The sequence below is a fragment of the Lissotriton vulgaris genome, chromosome 5, assembly GCF_964263255.1.
Source record: "Lissotriton vulgaris chromosome 5, aLisVul1.2, whole genome shotgun sequence".
Lineage (NCBI taxonomy): Eukaryota > Metazoa > Chordata > Amphibia > Caudata > Salamandridae > Lissotriton > Lissotriton vulgaris.
In genome coordinates this window covers 1,155,578,218-1,155,600,780 of record NC_141693.1, presented here as the reverse complement: position 1 = coordinate 1,155,600,780, position 22,563 = coordinate 1,155,578,218, and the positions used below count along the sequence as shown (strand labels likewise).

The window sequence follows — 22,563 nt, the reverse complement described above, 5'->3', positions numbered from 1 at the left end:
TTATACATGTATTCCAAACCAATGGCATCTGTTACCTGAGGGCACGGTAGAAACAGTGCATTTACTGCAGTGGCTGTGAAGTTTTTCTAAGCACATTGCATGTTTGCTTCTGAGCGCTGGGTGGCCTATGATGTTTCCGTTGTTTTAGATCTGACCTCACAAAGTTGAGAAATGAAACGTTTACTTTAACGCAGGCTTTCAGAATCACGTCACTGTTTTAATCACCATGTCTTCGCATCCATTATGTGTAATCTCGCAGGACTCGTTATTAAATTGGTGTACATATCTTTGAGATTTTTTTGAATTCAGTTTTATGTGTTTTAACATATTCTTTCTTGGCCTGAGATGTGTGTCTCTGCTGTGTGAATTATGTACTCTTTCTGCAATGTAGGTCAACTCATGCAGCGCTGTTTAATAAAAATATTATATAAGAGAGATATTTTAATATGACACTTTGAGAGTGTGCAGAAAAAATAAAATGAATGCAGGAAGCAATCATGTAAATCTCTGCACTGGATTACAAAATAAGATAGCTGAATAGATTCATGATTTTGTGGAAGAAAACTAAGTTCAGGCTACAGGTTCAAATGGCAACATTTTAATTTTTCTGAGACCACAACCTACCATTCAGAAGAGCAATAGCAGGAGCTATATTAGGTTATTTAATTTCGAGTTTTACCTAAATGATTCAGTCTCAACTGAGGATCAAAATGTGTATGTGGATATATTGGTTTGACCGTATGTGCATTTTTATATGTGTTTGATCACTGGACTTGGATAACCCTGGGGTATAATAATAATGATAATAAAAACAATAATAACCTTGAATTTGTAATGCGCACAGCTACCTCCGAAGTGGATTCCTGACACTGGGTGCCCTCGGGAAGATTAACCCCTTCACTGCGGCGGCTATTCCGCCGCAGTGCTAAGGGGGTGGGGGGGCCGCGCCGCGGTCCCGGGCTCGTGACGGAACCGCTCCGTCATGGCATGCGGGTGAGCTGTGACGGCCCCGCCCGCACTAGAGAACGTTAGCGCAGGCGGGAATTCGCGCCGCGCAGGCGCGGCAAGAGGGCCGTGACAGAACCGTTCCGTCACCAGCACAGCCCACCCAAGGCTCGTGACGGAACGGTTCCGTCACGAGCATGGGAGGGGTTAAGCAAGCTATTGCTCAGAGTCACATGGTGCTGGGCTGACCTTCCACCCGCACCGGGGATCAAACCGTGAACCCCATGGTCCAGAGCAAGGCACCCTGTCGCTGCGCCACACCTCTTCCACATGACATGACATTTTATGGCTATTGCTGGGTGCATACCAGCTAGTCCCAACACAGTGATACAACATTTATGACATATTCTAGGTATGCTTTGGGACACACAGGGAAGCTTGAGAAAATAATGGCAGATTTTTTATATATTGTGAGCATTTTTACAGGACACATTTAGGGGCCTTTAGTGAAACACTGTGTACATCCCGTGGGACATGCTGGCTAACTCCAACATAAAAATTACCTGTTAGTGTTGCCTGGGATCTTTGGCGTTGGGGCTTATGACCAGTACACATGCGTTAGCTATGGTCCACCATTGAAAGTGCTGGTTTACTCTGTGGCCCAACCTTATAAAAGCACCTTGGACGCCCACAGCTGCCTGGCTAGCACAGTCCCCACTCTCTGGTCATTATCACTAGAAACACATTTGTTCATGTCCCCAACAGAGAAATGCCTGCTCTCCCTGCCAGGGGCAGCTATTGCCGTATGGCAGCCGCTGCCATGACCCCTCCAAATTTTACCACCCGTTCCACATTCAGGTGCATCTTTGTGCATTCAGGCTATCTCCTTCTAAATAGAGGCCTTTCCCTGCCAACCTGCCATAATCCCAATCAAAATTCGGGTTGTTCTAGGCTTATACATGGCCCATTCTGAATGACTAATTCCATTCTTGACCCACATTCTGACTACCCCTTGCATAAGGATGGTAAAACAATTTACCATATGATAGACCTGCCATGATGAATTGATAGGAAAGGCCGATCTGAACTAGTGTATGTGAGTGCATGGTGACAATGACATGGTGATGGGGGTTAGGCTAACAGAATTCCTTTCTGATCATGTGATCTCTTTGAACATGATCATGTGAACTGAGTAATAGGGTAGCTGAGTGAATCTGTAGTATTTGTCTAGTGTGCTGATTGTGTAATTGAAATTTGAGTAACTTGTGAGTTGTGCACCTTGCCTTTTCAATTTAGCCTCACCCATAACCTAAGAGTAAGAATCTACTTGAAAGGTGCTAAATGGGAAAATAAGGTGAAGAAAGATGGAATATTTGTCTTCAAAATAAAAAAGACATTTGGCCTTGCATGACCAGATTGTCTGTACTCCCTGTAATTCATAACGCTCTAACCTACTTTTAGGGGACATTACATAAAAAGCCCACTGTTCAGAACATTTACTTCAGTAGGGTGAGTTTTACGACCCCTTCTGATGGTAGGGCTTGCTTGGCATAGAATGAAAGTGCTCTTTCAGGGCGGGGCGTTTTCACCAAACGTTTCTGAACTGTGTTGTAAAATGCACCAATCTGCCCGGTTTCTTTAAAAAATCTTCCCAGGGTTAGAAACCTTACACAAGGAGTTCAAACTCAATAAATTCTGGTGTAGTCCCCATTCTCGAACTCAAGAAAAGGATTTATGCCCTACCACTTTTAAAGTTCACCAGCCACCACTGGTGATCAGTCACCACCACCAAGGGGTACCCAGCAAGGGCACCCGTGTCAGAGATCCCCCACCGCGGTACACCGTCTCTGACCGTGACCCCTTGAACCAGGGAGTTCTCCCTCCCCCTGGGCACTCCTGTCTGGCAAGGGTCGCCTGTCCCGCCTGCAGGCGGCAGCACACCCTGTCTGCGTCCACTCCCTCCTGTCTGATGTGCACTGAGCTCCTCCCCACCTGGGTGACAGCAGCCAGATTGGGCGCAGTGACAGGTGTGCCCTTACTCACAGTGAGGACAGTCCTGGCATGTCTGAGCACAGCCAGCCCTCCCTGCCTGTTACCTACCACCCACCTCTCTCTAAGGACCACCTTTAGCCTGACTGTGTGCAGTCCCCCCCCCCTCCCCCGCTGGGCTACACTCATCGCGATGGGGTGCAGTACCCCCTCCGACCTGCCTCACCATGAGCAGTCGACGTCACACCCTGGCGCAACTCCTCATGACTGTGAGCAACCGGGCCCGCCCATCCCTGGAGCGCACCAAATGTAACAATGAGGGCAAATCACTACCCGTGGCCAGTGCCGAACAAGAATAATACAATGCATGTGTAACGGAACTGGCGCTCAAGTAAAGCGCTCCAAAACCTCCGGGTCGAGTACTCGCTGTAAAACTGAAAAAAAGAAACCTTGAATCTGCCATGCACGACCGTGCACAGTCGCTCTACACTCTGGCACGGAGTGCACACCTGTCTGTGGGCAGTCAGCTCCACTACAGGTGCTCCCCATGTACGACTGTGGCCCGGCTCCCTGGAGCCTCCATCCTTGCCTGACTATGGAAGCCACGGGCCCCGTGGAGGCCCCGCACCAGCCTCGCTCCGTGCCAAGAAAGAAGCAATCCCTGCAATCACACCTGCCTCGCGGCACAAACGTGACTGCGCTTCCTATACACATACTGTACCCGACAAGGGCCGACAGACTGCAATAACGCCCCTCCCAGATATATATTTACGAATGCTACCTACGGCCCTTCACTGCAGGAAGCGCTGCGTGTTAAAGGAAGTGTGTCACAAAAGTAGACATTTCCCCAAACTTGGCCAGGCCTCCTGTGCAACCTGTACAGGTCGAAATATTATCACTGAAATTAATATAACTATGACTACGATCGATGTATGTATATATATATATATATATATATATATATATATATCACACAAAAGAGTCCAAGAAGAGCGCACATTTGGACTCTTGTGTGGCCTTTATCGACCGGCAGGCTCCGCACCAGCTTCCAAGGGAGCCAAGATTCCGGAAGGGGTATTTCAGTATTTTTGTGTGTGTATATACATATGCATATATACAAGTATGCTTGTGTGTATGTATACACATGTTTATTGTCCTCTTTCCAAGTGTACCCTCTTTGCCGCCTCACTACTCAAACATCCTAATCATTATTACTATTATTTGTCTTATTATTATTATGTTTAAGGAAGTGCTGAAATATAAAGAACCCGCATCCCCGCGCGCTCTATGCGCATTCTAAGCTCGCCTCCCCTTACTACATAGCTAGAGCCGTTGCGCAGCACCAGAGACAGAGAACTCAGTGGAACAAAAGTGTATTTATGTATATTGTTTTATTTCCCGTTTTGTACCCGAGGTGGGCGGGGGAGGGCGGGGAGTGGAGGCCAGGGTGGGTCGCGGGTCGCGGATGGTTGGAAACTGAAGGAAAAAGGCACGTGGCTGACCCTTGAGTGCAGGACATCTGCACAGTGTTGACTCTGGAATAGCCTGAGGGCGAGAGGGTGTCAAGACCGACCGTGCAATAATATTTACAGTGCTGACGTTAAACATAATAGACAGCTGCAGAGACTGCGTGCAAGATGTTTGCGCACAGACCCTGCCTGCGAGTTGCACTCGTCGGGGCTTGCTTGTAAGTGGGTGGAGTAGTCCAAGGCACTTACCCTGGCGAAAGGAGCTGCTCGCCTCTTCGACTCCTCTGGCAGCAGCTGCCCCCCTCCTGCCGGTCACCACTGGTCACTGCTGGGTGCAGCTGCTGGCCCACAGCGTCCTTGCTCACGAGAGAGGGGGAGGCGCCGCACAGGCAGGAGGCGGACGGCAGCAGCCCCCACTGGGAAGGCATCTATCTGACGTCACGCGCAGATCTCTATCGCCTCACATTTCCTTTTCCTAATCAAAAAAACAAAAAACGAAAACGAAAAAAAGACGTTTAACAGACCGCAAAGATGCACGAAAGAAGGAAAGAGCGCGAGAGTGACGCCCCGATCGATTGTCAGTGGCTGTGATGCCTGGAAGCATTTCACCCATCACTTCTGTGTTTCAGTGAAAGCCACATGCTGGACAAGAAGTTGTCGTCTCTCTCATACCCAGTCTTATCATATCGTGAAAGAAAGCTGCGCTCAAACTGATAACTTCCAAAGGAAATTAATCTGTAGCTCGAAAAGTCAGATGGGTGGGGGGTATAATTGCCACTACGCACATACCCAAAGCCATACCACACACTCATTAATATGTGTTCTTGAACAAGGTTGCAGAGGAAATCATGTGACGAAACCGACACAAAATACAGAGAAGGTACCGAGACTGTATACTGGCATAGTAGGCACTCCTCCTCTAAATGCAAACACAAATGTAAACATTCAGAACGCGCACGCCATTCGAGAATTTCTCACTGCCAGTGCTGAATTTGAGCCTGTGGTTGCAGGTGGGGCCCAATGGCACTTATTTTTCCTCACGACAAAGACGGAGGCAATCGCACTCTGCATGTTTATCGATTTGTGTAGAAGTGTCATTCATTCAAGATTGCAGGTGGGTGTCAACTTCTGATCCATAGGCGTAAGTATATAAACAGAGATAGCGTCCTCCTGAAATGGAAGGACGTTCCACTCCACTAATTTATATGTATAATCTTTCCTTCAAAAAATGCAGTTTCATCCGAACTTGTATTTTTTTATTCACACGGTATTCTCCTAATATATCTAGTGTTCATAAATCAAACTATAGGTGGAATTTCAACAAATATTTGTTGACATTTTACTTATAGTGTGATTTATGAACACTTGATACACTAAATATATTAGGAGAATACCGTGTGAATTAAAAGAACTTGGAATACAAGTTCGGATGAAATTGCACTATTAGAAGAAAAGATAATACATATAAATGAGTGGAGTGATCGGTGGGGACGGCCTTCCATTTCAGGAGGACGCTATCTCTACTTATTTTTCCTCATCATACTTATACCCAGAGCAAGAAAGACAAAAACACGAAAGGGGGAAAAAACGAGCAAGAGAAAGACCAAACAAGCATTAGCAAACCCAATAGACCTAATTTAAGCAACAGCTAATGGTTTAGTTAGGAATATGACACTTTACAACGCAGATTTTACACCGTGATACATTTACAATGGGGTTGTTAGAACGACTGCGTTGTTACAATGCAGTGCCATTACAATGCAACTCGTTACAACGACTTGCGCTATATCGCGTGCTGGATTTAGGAATAGGATGGTTTTCTATTCCAACTCCAGTGTGTGCAACAGTAGAGAAGGTGTTGAAATAGTAAATCATACTATTCCTTAGTCTAGAGTGCCATCTAGCATAAGCCGTTGTAACGACTTGCGTTGTAAAGGCACTGCGTTGTAACAACATGGCCGTTGCAACAACTGCATTGTGAATGTATCCAGGTGTAAAATCCACACTGTAAAGGTTCTTTCCCCTTAGTTAGAGGTGGGGGCAGGGGAGAGTGGCTTAAAGGAAAGTGACATAGAGAAGAATTGATTGGCGATGAGTGGACTAGTGTACACTGGCATGGAATGGAGTGGCATACAGTAGCATAGAGTGAAGTGGTACATATTAGAGTAATGTGGAGTGGTATAGAATGGAGTGGTGTAGATTGGCCTGGAGTGGTACTCAGTGGCTTAGAGCGGAGTGGCATAAAGTGGAGTGGCGTACAGTAGAGTGGAGTAACACATAGTGGAGTGGGTAGCATAAAGTCGTGTAGACTGGTGTAGACTGGAGTAGTGTAAAGTAGAGTGAGGTAGGGTAGAGTGGCATATAATGGTGTGGTGCAGTAGCGGCTCGTGGAGGGAGTGCTGTGGGGCGGTGGAGCAGGGGAGGGGTAGTAAACTTCTGCTCACGGCCGACCGGAGTAATGTAAACAAATAAATAAATAAAACAAATTTCATTGCGCGCGCTGAAAGCATTTGGCGTTTCAGCGTGCACAATGAAATTCATTTTATTTATTTATTTGTTTACATTACTCCGGTTCACCATGATCTAGTGTTTACTTACCCCCACCCTGCCTCTCCCCCACACCACCGCCCCGCGGCACTCCCTCCACGAGCCGCTACTGGTGTGGTGTGGTGTAGAGTGAAGTGGGGTGCCATAGAGTATATTGGAGTAGCATAGAGTAGAGTGGCTTAGAGTACAGTAGAGTGGCGTAGAGTAGAATGGAGTTGCATAGAGTGGATTGACATAAAGCGAAGGTCGAACACATATACTTGGTTAATGCTCCAGGGAATTGTAAACAATATGTCATGCAGCACTGTGCATGTGATCTGGAGGAAAGAACTAATACCAGAAAAAGCAGGGAGGAAAAAGCAGACAAGAATGAGAAAGATTCAGGAAGTTGCTTATGATAAAAAACAGAGGCATGTGGTCAAATCAGGATTATGCAGCCTTGAGGGGCGTGGCTTGGCAGCCGGCGGTCATGGCGGCGGACGACTGAGGCTCCGCGGACAGTTTGGAAGACATGCAGTTTCCAGTATTTTCCGACCTGAACGGAGGGGATTATATCGCGTCGGAAGATGCCGGGACGCACATAGACCGCATGGCGGCGGCTTGAGTGCGAACATTCTCTTCCTTTTACCGCAGTAAGTTTGTAGCGGTGTTGACTCACACTGCGGCCGCCATTTTGTGTTCTTAGCACGATGGCGCATTTCTCCCCCAGAGGTCCTGCTTTTTGGCGTTTTTCCTGCTAACACGCCTCTTCATTTCTTCACAAGCTTTTTTATGTCTCCTATTTCATGAGACTACAGGACTATAGTGGCATACTTCATACCTTTTCTTTTTGGCACCAGTTTTAATGCTCCTGCGCAGCTACTTCAGGGTTCTCTCTCTTTCCACAGAATATGGTCTCTCCTTTAACTCGTCATTGGTCTACTGATGGATATTCGATTTTTGGGACATTTTTCCCTGCTTGATTTGGTGACACTCATTGGTGCACTCTAATCCACTTGGCATATCTCCTTACAAGTGGACCTTCTTGAGGTTTTTCCTTGCTGCATTTTATTGTATTTTATGCCCTTTTTCTACTGCTGGTGTCCAATTTTTTCTGAGGTGACTGTTTTAAACCGCTTCACGCTTTTTACATCTCCTTTCGCTGCATCTCCCCTTGCCAGACTCTTTGTCTAAAGCAAGATTACGCTGCCAGACATCCTCTTTATATTGAATTGGAGATTGCTTGGTGAAAGTTTTATGGAGCGGTTGGACTCATCAGCTCCTTCCATCAGATCGAAAGGCACCTTTATTAAAAACAAAACATTTTTTCAGAGTATTCTAGACTTGAGGACCCTCTCATCTCTTCCTCACAAAAATCCGACACAATGGTGGAGTCGAATGTCTGACATAATATCGACAGACAGAATATCTACATACAAAAATATCGACACAAAAATATCGAAATCAAAAATATCGGAGTCATATCTTCATAAAGGTAAGTACAAAAATATCGAAAAATTAATATCGTAGTACAAAAATATCGAAATTAAAAATATCGTTTTTTAAAATGTATTAATAATAATGTAAAAATAATTTTAAAATACATATAATTTTACAAATATTAAATAAAAATATTAAAACATAATAAAAAAATTAAAACTAATACATATGCATTTAAAATAAATTAAAAACGTAATAATGTAATGTAATTTTATTTTTTTTTAATTTCATTTAATTGATTTAATTTAAATTTATTTTATTTTTACCCTGTACGACTGTACCCCAAAAACCCAAAACTGACCTTGAACCCTAAAAATACCCCTTTACCCAAAAACCCAAAACTGACCCTGAACCCTAAAAATACCCCTTTACCCAAAAACTGAACACTGACCCTGAACCCAAAAAATACCCCTTTACCCAAAAACTGAAAACTGACCCTGAACCCTAAAAATACCCCTTTACCCAAAAACTGAAATCTGACCCTGAACCCTAAAAATACCCCTTTACCCAAAAACTGAAAACTGACCCTGAACCCTAAAAATACCCCTTTACCCAAGAACTGAAAACTGACCCTGAACCCTAAAAATACCCCTTTACCCAAAAACCCAAAACTGACCCTGAACCCTAAAAATACCCCTTTACCCAAAAACCCAAAACTGACCCTGAACCCTAAAAATACTCCTTTACCCAAAATTAATTAATATTATTTAATTACCAATTAATTATTAATTAACAATAACAATAAAGTAAATATATTGGCACATTAGCTGTAATTAATTAAATTTAATAATTAATATTATTTTTTCCCAATTAATTAATTAACAATAACAAAAAATTATATATATAAAAAAATTACTCTAATTAATGTAATTATTATTAATTAATTACCAATTAATTATTAATTAAAAATGTGTACAAAATTATATTAATTAATTAACTAATTAATAATAATTAATTACCAATTAATTACCAATTAATTATTAATTAAATTTTTTTACAAACATATATTAATTAATTAATTATTATTAAATTACTTCCCACCCTATTCCCCTATAAACCCACAACCCGCTCTGATACTAAAACGCAAAATGTAAACAAATTTACAAATTTTCAAACAAGCCATGTCTTCCCTGGACCGGAAACAAGCTTCCGAGGACCGGTTTCTGGCATTCCAGCCATCTTCGGCCATCTTCAGCCCGGCTTGCTTGAATTCAGTGGCAAAGTGAGCAAGGGACTCACGTCTGAGCATACCTTGCCACACTTATGGCGGCCAAAAGTGGTACAAAAGGGGGTGGTGATGGACGGAGCATCTGAATCAATCAAACACTCACACCCAGTCAAAAGATCTGGGTTTATCCATCACCGTTCTTTAGCCCACTCTGCCACCCCAGTTCAGACATGGCTATATGCAAATCAGTCTGACCCTGTGCCTCATGGCAACAGTCCAGCCCGAACTGCCAAGCCATGTCTTCCCTGGACCGGAAACAAGCTTCCGAGGACCGGTTTCTGGCATTCCAGCCGTCTTCAGCCCGGCTTGCTTGAATCCAGTGGTAAAGTGAGCAAGGGACTCACGTCTGAGCATACCCTGCCACACTTATGGCGGCCAAAAGTGGTACAAAAGGGGGTGGTGATGGACGGAGCATCTGAATCAATCAAACACTCAGACCCAGTCAAAAGATCAGGGTTTAATCCATCACCGATCTTTAGCCCACTCTGCCACCCCAGTTCAGACATGGCTATATGCAAATCAGTCTGACCTTGTGCCTCATGGGAACAGTCCAGCCCGAACTGCCAAGCCATATCTTCCCTGGACCGGAAACAAGCTTCTGAGGACCGTTTTCTGGCATTCCAGCCGTCTTCAGCCCGGCTTGCTTGAATCCAGTGGCAAAGTGAGCAAGGGACTCACTTCTGAGCATACCCTGCCACACTTATGGCCGCCAAAAGTGGTACAAAAGGGGGTGGTGATGGACTGAGCATCTGAATCAATCAAACACTCACACCAAGTCAAAAGATCTGGGTTTAATCCATCACCGTTCTTTAGCCCACTTTGCCACCCCAGTTCAGACATGGCTATATGCAAATCAGTCTGACCCTGTGCCTCATGGGAACAGTCCCGCCCGAACTGCCAAGCCATGTCTTCCCTGGACCGGAAACAAGCTTCCGAGGACCGGTTTCTGGCATTCCAGCCGTCTTCAGCCCAGCTTGCTTGAATCCAGTGGCAAAGTGAGCAAGGGACTCACGTCTGAGCATACCCTGCCACACTTATGGCGGCCAAAAGTGGTACGAAAGGGGGTGGTGATGGACGGAGCATCTGAATCAATCAAACACTCACACCCAGTCAAAAGATCTGGGTTTAATCCATCACCAAGATTACGCCAAAGCAACTGCAGCTCGTCGTAAAGCCTTTCTAAACATAAGAGCCGACCTTCGCCAATTGGGAGCCAGATATGGCCTATTCCATCCTTGCTTTTTTAAAGTCACCTACAATAACAAGATGACAACATATGAGGATTCTATTCGTCTGCAGAGTTTCATTAACTCATGTCACCCACCTCATATGGACACCTCCTCCTCTCCTCATGGTTGAACTTGAAATGTAACTTTAACCCTGTTGCTGTTGGTTTTCTCTAATTTTTGAGTCTGATTATCTTAGTAGTTGGTTTCTTCGATTTGTACTGTTTTTGCCTGTAGTTATATACCTCCTCTAATTCGCTGTTTCTTATCTTTACTTCCTTGCTTGTTATGATTGATGTCTCTGTTTGTTCCGATTTTTTCTGTCCTAACTTGTTTCTTTTCCCCCCTCATCCACGTTCCTAGCCTAAGTTCTTTATCATCTTCCTGGCTTCCGTTTGGACGTCGTCGTACCTTGCCGTCTGTTCCATGTGGTTCCACCCCCTCCTTCGTTGGTATTGTTCCTGGTCGTCCTCCTCCCATCCTCCCTCCTTTATAAGCATGTCTTTTTCTCCAATGTTTTACCTCTTATCTCTTTCTTGGTTCTGCTTTTCCCTTTCCTGTCCTGTCTTTTTCCACTTCCTTTTCAGTCAGGTGTCGTTTCTTCTTCTATCTTCGCTTCCTTCTCATTGCTCTCCTTACTCCATTGCTTTTCTTTGTGCTGTAGACATGGCTCACTACTTCTTTACTTTCCTTCTAGTCCAATTAATATTTTTCCTTTTTTCTCTGACACTCATATTCTTCCTTGTAAAATGATGTCCTCTAATACAAGTATCTTTTCGAATTTCCTATTTCTATTTTTCCTTTTTTCATCATTCTTCGATTTTATTCATCCTGAGGCTTTCTCTTATTGTTTCGCTATCATTTTATCATATTTGTTATTGCTTTTAATGTCAGTACGTATTGTTTCATGGAACGTTAAAAGTCTTAATTCACCCATTAAGAGACAAAGAATTCTAACTCACCTTGCCAATCTGAATGTAGACTTTGCTTTCTTGCAAGAAACTCGTTTGTCTGATGCTGAATCTGTCAAGCTTAAAAAAGGTTGGGTGGGTGAAGTATTTTATGCTCCTGGTGATGGTAAGCGCAATGGTGTGGTTATTCTAGTTAATAAATCTCTCTCTCACTCTTTGCTAGCCACTGAATCTGATTCTGATGGTAGATGGTTATATGTCAAGCTTTCCTTGAGGGGTGTTCCACTCTCTCTTCTAAATGTTTATGCTCCCACAGGCGGTGACCCAACCTTTTGGCGTGAGATGGCCACCCGTGTCACCAAATTCATTGATGATAACTTTATTATGGTAGGGGACTGTAACCAGCCTCTTGATCCTTTTTTGGATCGACACTCTAAGGCTTCTTTAAATCCCAACAAACCTCATAAACTTTTTACTCAAGCAGTGTCACAGCATAAACTTGTCGATGCTTGGCGTTTATGTCATCCGACAACTAAAGAGTTTACCTTTTATTCCCCTTCTCATCATTCCCAATCACGAATTGATTACATTTTTATTTCTCATCACATTTCCCAGACTCTCACTCGCGCAGAAATTGGCCCTATTTTATTGTCCGACCACGCTCCAGTCTCAATTAACATTGATATCTTACCTAAACCCTTTGGGCCTAAGAGGTGGCGTTTTACTAATACTTTGCTTTTAGACCCTAAATTTACTGCCTCTTTTATTGATTTTTTAATGAATATTTTGCTATTAACGGTACCCCTTCTATTCTCAAACACACTATTTGGGATGCATTCAAGGCCACAGCTAGAGATTTCATCATCAGTTACGTGGCTCGCAAATACACTAGCGATCTTCTCCAAAAAATCAAGGGTTTGGAACACTCCTATTACACCTCTCATTCACTGGAAAGCTTGACAGCACTTATTGACGCCAAGATGAAATTCAACAAAAAATCCACAGAAGATGATTCTTTATATCTATTGAAATCTAGTTCGAAATGTTATGGAGGGAAGAATAAAATGAGGAACATTTTGGCTAATTACTTGGAAATCAAACACAATAAGTTAAATATTGAATCTGTTTTTGATGCAAATTCTGTTCTTAAACAAGGACGATGATATCTTAGATGAATTCTCCCATTTTTACACTACCCTTTATTCCTCTGAGACTTAACCTACTGCCCATTCTCTCTCTAATTTCTTGTCTACTATCCAACAACTACACCATTTCCCTATTGACTTAGCCTCTTTGGAATTGGACATGTCCCAACAAGAATTACTTTCTGCCCTCCAGCTTCTCAAGAAAGACAAAGCCCCTGGACCTGATGGGTTCACAGTTGAATTCTACCTTCACTTTTCCAGATTGCTAATACCTAAATTACATTCCCTCATAGATTCATTTGTCACCCGTGGCAGCTCTTCTGGCACCTTTTCCGATACTCACATCTGTATTATACCTAAGGAAGGGAAAGACACTCGATACTGTAAAAATTATAGACCAATTTCCCTAGTTAAAATTGATTATAAGATATATGCTAAATCACTCGCTGCACGGTTAGCCCCCTTTTTGCCTGACTTACTCGGACCTGAGCAATCTGGGTTTGTTAAGGGACGCTTTATTACTGACAACACTAGGCTTCTGTTCAATGTTTTGTCTAAATCCCCACGCTTTCAAAATTCCCTGGCGGCTATTGCCTTAGACGCAGAAAAAGCGTTTGATAGAGTGGAATGAACTTATCTTTTTTCTACCCTTAAACAATTTGGTTTTGGTCCTAAATTTATTCCCTTAATTTCCTTTCTTTACTCCAATCCAAGAGCAGCGGTTTGTGCGAATGGTTTAGTCTCCTCTTTTTTTGCTTTGGGCAGGGGTGTCCAGCAAGGATGTCCCCTATCCCCATTTCTCTTTAACTTAGCTTTGGAACCCTTTCTCTCCAAGCTTCGGCAAAATCCTAACATACATGGATTCCAGACATCCAATCCCACATCAAATTTGCTGCTTATGCGGATGACATTTTGCTCTTTATTTCCAACCATACTGACTCCATTCCCGCCTTCCTTGCTGAAGTTCGTGAATACTCGCAGATATCTGGATATAAACTAAATGATGACAAATGCGAAATTCTACCCTTAACAAAATATACTTTCAAACCTGACTTTGCTGCTTCCAACTTCACTTGGAGTCCCTCTCATATCAAATACCTGGGCTTACATGTCACCCCCTCCCATGTAGACACAGTCTTGCTCTGTCTTAACAAATGCACCCAGAAACTTTCCCATCTCACTACTAGGTGGCATCCCCTCTATCTTTCATGGTGGTGGTGTCTTGACACCATTAAAATGATGTTATCCCCTATTGTTCTGTATACTATTTCCAATATCCCAATTCCTATTCCCATGACGTTTTTTAGGAAAATTAACACCATTCTTTCTTCCTTTCTTTGGTTGGGCAAAAAACCCTGTATGTCTCTTCTTAGGTTAACACGTCCCAAATCAGAAGGTGGAGCCAACTTTCCAGCATACCACAAGGCTTTCCTTCTGCGCCAAGCTTCTTTTTGTTTACGAGACCCAGATGATACTTGCCCTTTATGGGTTACAGTAGAACGTCTCTCACTTTCCCCTTTTACTTTTGCTGAATTTCTTTCTTTTTCTCGTAAACCACAGTTATTATCCACTCCCACACGCAGGTTTACTGCCAAGTTACTCTTATCTTTCTCTCCTACCCCTGCCTCCTCGGTTGCTGATTTTTTAATCACTACCATTTGGCATAACAGAAGTCTCCTTATCAATAATAAGCCCTTTTATTGGAAGTCTTGGAGACAGAAGGGTTTAATTTGAGTTTCCCCAACTCTTCTCTAACTCTACCTTCTTACTTTTTCAACACTCAGCCAATCTTTTAATCTTCCCGCTTCTATTACCCGTAAATACCTCATACTTAAAGAAGCGGTTTTGTCCACTTATACCCGTCTCCAGCACTCTCACACTCGCCCTACGTCTCCTAACCCAACCTCAAAACTTCACTCCTTTTTATCTACGTCTTCCAAAGCCTCTCTTATATACAAATTCCTCCGCGCAACACCTGCGCCTCATCCAAAATCTAAGGTAGCGGAACAATGGGAATGCGACTTTGCCACTTCCTGGCCCATTTCTTTGTGGGATAAGTTATGGACCAAACTTCGCAAATCCTCTAGAGCTGCCACTCTAACACAGACACTTTTTAAAATTTATAACAGGTTTCTTTTTACACCACACACGCTTAGTAAAAAGTTATCTTTAGTCCCTTATCTCTGTTGGTCCTGCTCTTCACCGACTGCAACTCTATTCCACATGCTTTTTTCTTGCACTGTCATTCATACTTTCTGGAAACAAATTTGGTCCCAAATTAATGATATCTTTCACACTCAAATTCCCTTTTCTTTTATTCACATTTTTTAGGGAGTCTTTCTCCCTGTTGGGGTCACGTTACATTTAATGTTCAGATCATTGACTTACTGATAGCTGTTGCATTCCAACAAATTACTGTTAATTGGAAACATTTTGCAAATATCTCATTCAAAGCATGGTGGTATAATGTTTGTCACAATCATAGACTGGACACTGCCTTTGTTTTTCCTCTTCATATGGCAACAAAGCGTACTAATTTGTGGCTTCCTATAACTCTATACCTTGATGTCTGTGCTAAATGATAATTTCACTTATCTCCCACTCAGCAAGAAGTCTCTAAACCCCCTTGATTGACCTTATTGTTCCTATGTACTTTATTTTTACCATATTTTATCACAGTTTATTTTATCATCTTTTTATTGTACAGCCTCATTTGTCTCTCCACAGCCCATTCTAATTCTTATTATTGATGCAATGCTCTATTTAAATACTATTACTCTTATCTTTGTATCACCTTTATATATTGTATTGACACCTCTTCTTGTTTAATAAACTTATTCTGAACTTAAAAGGATTATGCAGCCTTGGTATTCAGCACCCTGATATTCGTAGTGCAGACCGTGGCTTTCTGAGCAAAACTTTGTGCACTGGCACTTATTATTTTACAAATTAATAGTTGCTCGCCTACAATTTCAGAAATGAGAGTGAGGCTTTATACATGAGAGATGGGCATCTCCTAGGAGATTCTGAATTGTGGAGCAACTTCCAGCCCCCTGGTCACAAACATTGGCTGAGGTCACAGGGACCTTATATAGGCTGCTATTGGATGCTACATGTGTGCACTGATTAGTGGTTCTATCTGGTGTTTCTATTGGATTAGGGTTAGTGTTGATTGAGTATTTGAGGGTGCTGATTGGTTCCTGGGCCAGTGATTCTATTGATGTAGGGCTTAGATTTAGTGATCTGATTGGTGGATAGGTTTAGGCTTTCGGATTAGTTCCTGGGTTTAGCTTTCTATTGGACGTAGGTCTAGGGGCGGCTCCTCCACTAGGGCAGAGGAGCGTTTCCCCACTGCTTTCTAGCATCGTGAGAAAGCCAAAACATAAAATGGTAGTAACTTGTAGTTATTACCATTTTATGCTTGCTTTGCATTGCGGGCGGGCGGGGCTGTTTTGCTTTTTGAGCAGGGGAGGAGTGGTCTGCCCACTCCTGAGTCCGCAAAGACTGCTTGGTCGGCCCACTCGGGCCGCCCATACCAGTCATAAACACTCTGCCCTTCTCCATGCAGGCTGCATTGCAGCCTGCATGGAGAACATGGCCACCCCGTTAGCACCGGATAGGCGCTGTCCCGACCAATCACAACACTGCTTGCAGATTTGTGGTTGGCTTAGGGGAGGGAGCCTCGCTGCCTGCTTCCTGTTACTGTCAGAGGCAGGAAAGCGGGAGAGCAGGAGCAGTGAATATTTGGGACCGAGTGGAAAGCTAGGTTTTACATTAAAAAAATCTGTTCACCCCTCCCCTCGCGGCCCCTTTCCTCGAGCCATGCCGGCCGCTATTGTGGAGGGCTTAGGGTTTCCTGTATGATTGGCTGCTGGGACCAGGGTTGGGACTAGGGTTGAGACTAGAGTTGGGGCTTTCTATTGGACGTAGGGCTTAGGGTTCCTGTATGATTGGCTGGTGGGATTCGGGTTGGGACTAGAGTTGGTCTAGGCCTTCTATTGGATGTAGGACTTTGGGGTTGGTGCTGGTTGTATGACGTTACAACGCATACTTTTACAACGCATGCCATTACAACTAATTTTTTACAACGCAACATCTATTACAACGCATTCCATTACAAAGCATGCCATTACAACACATTTCTCAAAACTACCTCTACAACACATTCCACACAACGCATCCTACCTTTACAACGCCTACCATTACAACACTGACCATTATATTGCATGTGTGGTAAGTATTGGATTGTGTAGGGGTAACATTTACTATTCTAACACCAGGGGGGTGCAACAGTAGGGTAAGTGTTGGATAGTGTAGGGGTAAAAATTACTATTTTAACTCCTGGGGGTGCAACAGTAGGGTAAATGTTGGATAGTGTAGGGGTAAAAATTACTATTCTAACTCCAGGGGGTGCAATAGTAGGGTAAGTGTTGGATAGTGTAAGGGTACTATGTGTTGTGATGGTATGCATTGTAATGGTATGCTTTGTAATTGCGTTGTAATGACATACGTTGTAGTGGTATGCGTTGTAGTGTCATGCATTGTAATGGTTGCGTTGTAATGGCATGCTTTGTAATGGATGTTGCGTTGTAAACGTTTTGTTGTAATGGTAGTGCGTTGTAAAAGTTGCGTTGTAAAGGTTGTTCCCCGTTGGTGCTTGATTGGCTGCTGGGACTAGGGCTGTGATTGGCTAAAAGAGGCTGCTGTCCAATTGGATTTCGGGCTTAGGTCTAGTGTTGTGATTAGTTAGGGTTAGGGTTCTCATTGGCTTAAGGGGTCACCAGATTACTAGGGCTATTAAAGGCCAGGGTTCAGGGTATTCCAGCCCAGTCATTGAGGCTAAGGGCAGAGAGAACATGAGCAATCACCTGTTTGTAAATTGTAAATAGCAAATTGATACTTGTATAGCGCACTACTCACCTGCAAGGGTCTCAAGGCGCTTGTACGAATACCGCTGTGGAACCCATCCTGGCTTTCCCTGTGAGGCGTCCACTCCTGGGCACCCCCAAGGTGGGGGCCAGGCATCCTTAGTGTTGTGGGTGTCGTTGTGGAGATTAAACAAGCTATTGCCCAGAGTTGCAGAGTGGGACTCCATGATTGGAATAGGCACCGAGGCGAGAATTATCAGGTCCGTGGAATTTTGAGCCCAAGACCCGCCGAGGCGGGGAATTGAACCCTGGTCCCGGGCTAGACCTCTGACTCATGGTCTGCCGCTCTTATCATTGAGCCACACTTCTCCACTCCACTCTCCACTGTTTGAGACTGGTTGGGACTAGGACCAGAAATGCTGCCCAATTTCATATACAAAAGCACACAACCTACCCCATCCACAATCAGAGTAACACACTCGCAGCATGTAGTATTCTGTAAGGCTATAATAACCTATCTTTTCCCTAAGTAATCTCCTTCTCCGCCTGCCTCTGCCCTGCCCCTCTGTCTGACTGAGATCAGTGCTGGGACGCCCTTCGCCTGGGCAGCCATGCACTATACAAAAATTGTAACATAACATGTACTCTACTCATTCATTACAAACCAACCCAAGACAAAGTTCAATGTTTCAGCACCCATTACAAAACTCCAGAAATCAAACCTATACACCCTTCTATCCCAGCTAACACACATTTGCACCATAACCTACAAACAGTGCACAACGCTATCCAATACCACTAACCAATCCACTCATGAATAACACAACTCAAATCTGTACCATACTTAACTATATCCCATCCAGACACACACTGCCTGCTGTAATTACTCCCGACAGACCCCTTTTAGTCACTTAGAAACCTATACTCAGCCTTCCATCAATTCTCCGAACAACACCTTCCTCTTCTTTCTACCACAATAACACTACTGCACAACCCTTACACTCCACTGCTCCACACAAATTACCTCTTGCAGCAATCAAGTCTAAGACAAACACTCTTAACTCTACTTCATCCCTTCTTATACACAACATATTTATTTATTTAATGACATTTATAAAGCGCATACAATTACCCGTGGGCGTCTCGGCGCTAAACTGCAATAATGTCTCTCCCTGAACAGATGAGGAAGTAGCCCAGAAGCTAAAATTACTGATTAAATAACCATGTTTTCAGTTTTTTCCTAAACTGAAGGAGTGAGGGGCTTGTTTTTATATGGTGTGGCAGAGTGTTCCAAATTTTAGCGGCCGCAACTAGAAAGCGGCGGTCGCCCCAAGAGACTGTTCTACTGCGTTGGACCACTAGTTGGTTAAGTGAGGTGGATCGGAGTGTTCTGGGCGGATTATAGGGAATTAGTTGCTCTTTAAGGAAACGCGGTCCTTGATCCTGCAGTATTTTATAAACTCTGCACAATGATTTGAACTTTATCCTGTTTTGGATGGTTAACCAATGGTAGCCTTTCAAGGTATCCGAGATGGGTACAAATTTAGGTTTTTTAGACAGCACGCGTGCAGCCGCGTTCTGAACGGTCTGTAGCTTTTTGGTTACTCTGTTTTGTGCATTAAGCAAGAGACCATTACAATAGTCTAAAGATGTCAGGACCAGGGAGGTGACTAACGTCTTGGCGGCAGTGTCTGGTAGGTAAGGTATAATTTTCCTTATCATTCTGAGCTTGAAATGGGCATTGGCTGCCACCTTATTTGCGTGAGCCATAAAATTAAGCTGGTCATCGAATGTTACTCCTAGGTTTCTAACCTTAGCGGTGGGGCAGGGAGGAGTGCCTAAAGCCGATGGCCACCAGGCTACAGACCAGACTGGCGAAAGGGTGTCAAAGATAACCACCTCACTTTTATCGGAATTGAGCGTCAGGCAATTTCTTGCCATCCACTCACCGATAGCAATCATCCCACTTTGGAACCGTACTGCCACCTCCTCTACACTCTACTCAGAAACACATCACCATCCTTTAACTTGCAACTTCCACTCACAAACAATACTATACAAACAAATCCTTCTCATAAAACAAAAATATCAGGACCTCATTTCACTGTTCCTCAAAAACAAAACCTAACATAAAACACACACCAGCACAAGAAAATCTCTCACACACAATACCTCATAATACTTTCCATCACAAATTACAAACAGGCACCCACCTTTCAGACTACACAAATGAACAAACTCCAATGCCAAGCTTTCTCTCTTCCCCCACACCGGACATATATACACCAACAGAGCAACTCTCTTTTAACCGCCTTTCACCCATTGGACCATTTCAAACCTTACTATATGACTCACATGCTGCACCACCACCCCTAACTCATACACCTTCTGCCCTAAACTGACGTAAACAAAATAAGCAACATGCCACACCTCACAACTTTGCTTCTCCATTTCTACTGAACACAGCAAGGTTGCACTACAAAAACAACACAGCGCACCAATTCAGTCTCAAACACTGTCCCCACCACCTACAAATGCAGACCCATAAAAATGCCTTCTTAACCTGCGGGACGAGAAACACAATACAGAGCAGCTACACGATTCCTATCCTCAAACAGCTAATATCAACACTAAGGACACACCTGCTGCAAGCCCACAAAATACTGCTCACTCTTCTACAAAACTAAGTCACACTATCACCAAAGCACTGAGGTTCTGTAATTCTCAAGACTGACTCCATTTTATATTGTTCCACCATTTTGTGTTGCCCTCACGTAGGCCTGTGAAGGTAGCCTGGCGAACAAAGTGGCCTGGCCTTCTTAGTCTATGTATACATTAACTAAGGTTTCTTTTTGACTCTGAAATGAACTGTAAGAAACTCACCTGAAACTGACCTCGCAAAGCCAATTTCCCTGATCGATCTTTGTCTGAGATTGCCAATCAATGTTCAGGACATCGTTAACTTTTAGTTTCCTTGCACATGCCTTATCTTGTTCATCATCTGTTACTGTTTCTTTTTATGTTTCTTCATTACATGGGTTATGCTTTCAATTATAGGTTTGTCCGGCTTTTGGAGGTTGAATTTGGGACATTCTTAATGATTAACTTTTGGGTTGGGATACTGTACATGTAATCATGCCATGCCCTGCAGTGCCATCTAAATCAAATTAACCTTTGTGAACTATGTAATTATAATGTTTTGCCGATATCCTGCTAAAACCCCAAAGGCTACTCATCTGCTGACCCTCCAGATTTTCCATTTGTTTAGGAATGTAATTGGTACAACTCCCTTACATGCCTGGGGCAGGATAAAGAGTATATAATACGTGAAGTAAGACCATTCTAACAGACTGCCTCATTCAGTTGCTAAGGCTTCTGTGTGACGTAGTCTCACTCATTTGAGTTTAATAAAGATGTTATTTTATATTCCAGCTTCTGTATCAAGTTCTTTGTGAGTTTAAAAGGACTAAGTATCAGTGGAACCCCTGAGAAGTGGATTTTTGATTTCTACAAATGGCGCGGCCAACGCGGGCCTCATCAGAGCAGTGGCTATCTGAGGGAGTGAAAAACACAAGTGGGGAGGGTCAAAGGGGATATAATTTAATGACCTGTCAACTTATGCCCCAAACATACATATAACACAGAAAAAAGAAGACCAGGTCAATGTACGGTGTGCTGTCCTAAATGGTGTGTAGGAATCACACGGATAGACATGTGGATGGATGTGCTAGGTTTCACTGGGCTGAAAAAGTCCCATCAGACCACCCTCTCGGTGGTATATCATCATTTGGGGATGGCAGTTATTCCATAACCCGCCTATGTGACAGTGCGGCCAAGGAAATCAACCGTATTCTGCCAACGTAGTGCCCAAAATGAAATGTGTAATAAAGGAAAGCAGTGCTGTGAAATAGGTGATACTTAAAAATGACTACCTAGACTGCGGGGATAGCTTAGCAGCAAAAGTGTAGGTGTCATGATTAAAAACACGCCTAGTAGCGAGAGAGTAGAGCTACATTATGGCGCTGTGTGGAATGGTCGACTAGTTTCAGCTGTTAAGAGTAGTGCTCCAGCTTTCATCAGGACCTTAAATAAAGTGCGCTACTGCCAGATTAACTAAAGGGTGTACAAGTATGAAGAGGCATAGATTGAATCAAAATACTATATAAATGGAGACGTATCACCCAGACTTGGAAACTCTGTGTCCTTTGCAGACAGGAAAGAAATGTTCCACCTGTCGAATAAGCAGAAGATAACAAATCCATGTTACCACACAGTTAGCCACATAACTCCACACACACAATAAAGACAATCAACACCATTGCATGAACAATTTGCGCCCTGCATTTATAGATATGCATATTAGCTATATCTGAATAGGCATATTAGCTATATCACAAGGAGGCATTTCCTCTCAGTGATACTTACCCAGCTTTGTGTGGGTAATAGCCTCACCTTAACCGGCAACCGCTCGGGAAATTGAGGCCCCGCTCTAATGTGTAGAAAAAGGGAAAGGGGGAAGGACTCAATTAGCAACAGTTCAAAAAGTGTCCAGCCCACTAGCTCTATACACAAACCCAAAAAGCATGTGAAAGACTCCTAACTGTCCAAACCTTACCCTACTCTGTCAGTGTGCCCGCACCAATCGTTCATTAGTGCATAAGAAAATGACCCTAAACAAAATAGGCTGATAATCATACCAATAGTGACCATATAATGCACTGTAAGTGATGTTAAGGATAGCACTATGAAGTTGCTG

The 22,563-nt window shown here is 43.4% G+C and overlaps 1 protein-coding gene across 1 annotated transcript in view; it reads right to left on the bottom strand.

The window, feature by feature from the left end:
• SLC18A2 (solute carrier family 18 member A2) overlaps positions 1-4,756 on the bottom strand; it is a 532,773-nt gene extending 528,017 nt beyond the window's left edge. The window contains exon 1 of the mRNA XM_086922918.1: positions 4,653-4,756. The gene's annotated coding sequence lies outside the window, so the exon portion shown is untranslated. The remainder of the gene's footprint in view (positions 1-4,652) is intronic.
• Between the last annotated feature and the right edge of the window lie 17,807 nt (positions 4,757-22,563).